The 3629-nt window shown below is 42.5% G+C and overlaps 1 non-coding gene across 1 annotated transcript; it reads right to left on the bottom strand.

Annotated features, from left to right (window-relative positions):
• Window positions 1-3556: 3556 nt before the first annotated feature.
• TRNAW-CCA (transfer RNA tryptophan (anticodon CCA)) lies at window positions 3557-3629 on the bottom strand. The gene has a single exon. It is a non-coding gene; the product is annotated as a tRNA-Trp (tRNA).

Here is a 3629-nt window from a genome sequence, read left to right as displayed (position 1 = left end):
AGTTTCAGCTTCAGCATCATCCCCTCCAAAGAAATTCCAGGGCTGATCTCCTTCAGAATGGACTGGTTGGATCCCCTTGCAGTCCAAGGGACTCTCAAGAGTCTTCTCCAACACCACAGTTCAAAAGCATCAATTCTTTGGCGCTCAGCCTTCTTCACAGTCCAACTCTCATATCCATACATGAGCACTGGAAAAACCATAGCCTTGACTAGACGGATCTTTGTTGGCAAAGTAGTGTCTCTGCTTTTGAATATGCTATCTAGGTTGGTCATAACTTTTCTTCCAAGGAGTAAGCATCTTTTAATTTCATGGCTGCAGTCACCATCTGCAGTGATTTTGGAGCCTCTCTTAGAGCTGTAAAAAAGGTAATCAACAGAAACCTTAATTAAATAGTCAGGAGACCAGAAGGGGGAGCTCTTGTACCCTACAACTCTTCTTTCTTGGCATGGACTCAGCCAAGGAAAGATCATAGACTTTGCTTACTATAGCCCTCCCAAGTCCTTTCCCCCTCTATAAAAGTGTTCTCCTGCACTAGCCATACAGGGACTTGCATGACATGGTTTCAGACCATAAAATTCAATTCTCTGCTGATTCCAAGTAAACATATTTTTGCTGGAGAAATAACTGATGGTCAACATTTTGGTAGCCCATATGGGGGTGGAGAAGGCTCCAGAGCTGGGAAGCAAACAGGTGCAGGACCCCACTGTCACTCATGGCTTTTCTTACTGACCTTGGGGTTTGAAGATACATCTTTCTCCTGGATCCAAATTCATGCTCTCTGTATTTTGAAGCTCTCCAGTTTTCATTTGAGATCAATTTAAAGTTTTATCCTTTCTGGTTAAGGCCTGTTCTGTGCATGAGTACTCATTTTTGGCATCATGTGCTAGCCTTCAACAAATTCCCTTTGGAACAGGGAATTTTTCCCCTGGAACTGGCTAGTCTTCAACCCATTCCTTTGGGAATGAGGTGGGGATGGGTAGGGGGAGAGTGGGAGGCTAATTCATTGGAGCTGTGCCAGTTCAGCCTTTGGCCCATTCATTTGTGATAGGGGTTGGCCAGAGGGAACTGGGCTAAACCTTCAGCTTGGCTCCTTCAGGCAAAGCTGTTTCCTTAGAACTAGCTGGTATTAGGCCTGCAGGCCATTTGAGTTGCAAGCTGCCTGATCTATCTGAACTGTTTAAACTGTTTGAACTGTAAGCTGTTAGAACTGTAGGCTGTTTGGCCATTTGAAAATCATTCTTCCATTCTAGGGAAGAAATCCTAATAAATGGGATGCTTAGTTCAGTTCATTTCAGTCGCTCAGTCATGTCCGACTCTTTGAGACCCCATGAATCGCAACACGCCAGGCCTCCCTGTCCATCACCATCTCCTGGAGTTCACCCAGACTCACGTCCATTGAGTCCGTGAAATGGGATGCTAGTTATCTATATATTTTGAGCTTGTCCCCCTGACACAGGGACTTGGGCTAATTTTATGTTTAAAAACCACAGTCCTTCCTTCACAATTCTAACTAAATGGACCAACCTAACCAAGAAAATTTAGAACATTAATAACCATTATGGGAAAATTTGAAGTCCCCAAAATTAATTTTCTTAAAACCAAATTAGACTACCATAGCTCTAAAATTTTCCAAACTGAATGGAATGCCTATTTCGATTGGTACTTTGAGGCCATCCTCTCAATTCTCCTATCGTAATTCTTTCACCAAATTTCCCTTTTCTCTGAAACTCTCTCCACTCCCCTTTCCTTTGAAGTTGTTAGAATCTGTTCCTTTAAAATTAAGCCTTCTGAGGACCCAGAGGCTAAATCCTTAATTTCTTGTATTCCCTAGACTAAAGCCTAACTGTGAATCATAGTTAAGGAATTTCTCAAAGTAACCAAAAATCCTCAAATATTTTCTGAGGAATTTAATATAGTCATTCAAACTTACCAGCCTGGTTTCTCTGACTTACATTAGCTAATTCATGTGCTTGTCATTGAGGGTCAGACACAGCAATGGTTGAGAACTGCTAACTGGGAAAACCTTGAAAAGGCTCTAGTATTACAACCAGGAGCTCAGCCTGCTAACACTCACTAGGCAACTTCATCAAATAATTCCTAGGGCTTTTCCAAAGCCTTTTGATTGGAATAAAAGTCAGGCTTGAACACAAATATCTGAAGAACATCTTCATGACTATTATAATTTACTTCAGATTATTTTTAAAGAAAATTCTGGTCTTCCTTCAGATGTTGATTCTATGTTTGTTAATGGATTGAATCAAAGTCTTTCTTTTCTAGTCAAATGAACCAGGACAGAATGGGAAACTATACCTATCCACCTTTAGCTAATCTGGAAAACAAACTTTACCACACTGTAAATGAGTCACCTAAAAGGAAGACAGCTTCCCAGCTGGTGCTAGTGGTAAAGAGTCTGCCTGCCAATGCAGGAGCCTCAGGAGGACGCAGGTTTGATCCCTGGGTCGGGAAGATCCCCTGGAGGAGGAGATGGCAACCCACTCCAGTATTCTTGCTGGGATAAGCCCATGGACAGTTGTCCACTGGGTCGCAAAGTGTCAGACATGACTGAAGTGACAGCATACACGCACGATGTTGGAAAGAGATTGTTACAAATTTAAGGCTTCAGGCTCCTGCAGCCCTTTAACCAGTCTTTCCAACGTCCCCTCCAGTTCTCAATGACAACATTGAAGGAACTACAGAGGCACTTCCTGACATATCCTCTTAATCAACTTGCAGAAATACTTCTTCAGATTAGGAATGTGTCTGTTTCAGTCCTAACGGTCACGAGAACCACACTCTCAGTGCTCAACCTACTACAATAAAGCAAAACAGTTTAAAAAGAAGGGATCTCTAATGAACCACTACAGGTTCCTGTTAATGAACCTAGTGCTTTCTGCTTCAGTTCAGTTGCTCAGTCGTGTCCGACTCTTTGCGACCCCATGAATCACAGCACGCCAGGCCTCCCTGTCCATAAAGCACCATGAAAAATCCACACCCTTTTCTCTGTAGTTTCTCTGCCCCTATCTATTTATTAGGCCAAGACTTTTTTTTTTTTTTACTTTTTATTTTGCATTGGAGTATAGCCAGTTAACAATGTTGTGATAGTTCCAGGTGAACAGCAATAGGCTGAGACTTCTTAAAGAAGTATCATGCTGGAATTTTCTTGAAAAAAAGAGAGGAAATAATTCCAGAATTTGGCAGCAGTCATCAAAGTGGTCAATCAGGTAAATTAAATGACCTTTTGACACCTTTTATTTGCTCTGTCTCTGATGGCGGAGCTGATTCTTTGTCAGTCAAACACTTGACAATTTGTCCATATTGGATTTGGACAAAATGTCCAACAGATTTTGGAAAAATCTGCGTCTCCCATCAAGATTCAAATATATCCTTCACAACCTCTTCCCAGAATGTATATATATAGCACTATGAAGTGAAGTGAAGTTGCTCAGTCGTGTCGGACTCTGCGACCCCATGGACTATAGCCTACTGGGCTCCTCCGTCCATGGGATTTTCCAGGCAAGAATTCTGGAGTGGGTTACCATTTCCTTCTCCAGGGGGTCTTCCTGACCTAGGGATCGAACCCAGGTCTCCTGCATTGGAGGCAGATGCTTTAACCTCTGAGCCACCAGGGA

The sequence above is a fragment of the Ovis canadensis genome, chromosome 5, assembly GCF_042477335.2.
Source record: "Ovis canadensis isolate MfBH-ARS-UI-01 breed Bighorn chromosome 5, ARS-UI_OviCan_v2, whole genome shotgun sequence".
Lineage (NCBI taxonomy): Eukaryota > Metazoa > Chordata > Mammalia > Artiodactyla > Bovidae > Ovis > Ovis canadensis.
Note: the sequence above shows the minus strand (reverse complement) of the source record. Positions and strands in the feature narration are given on the sequence as shown.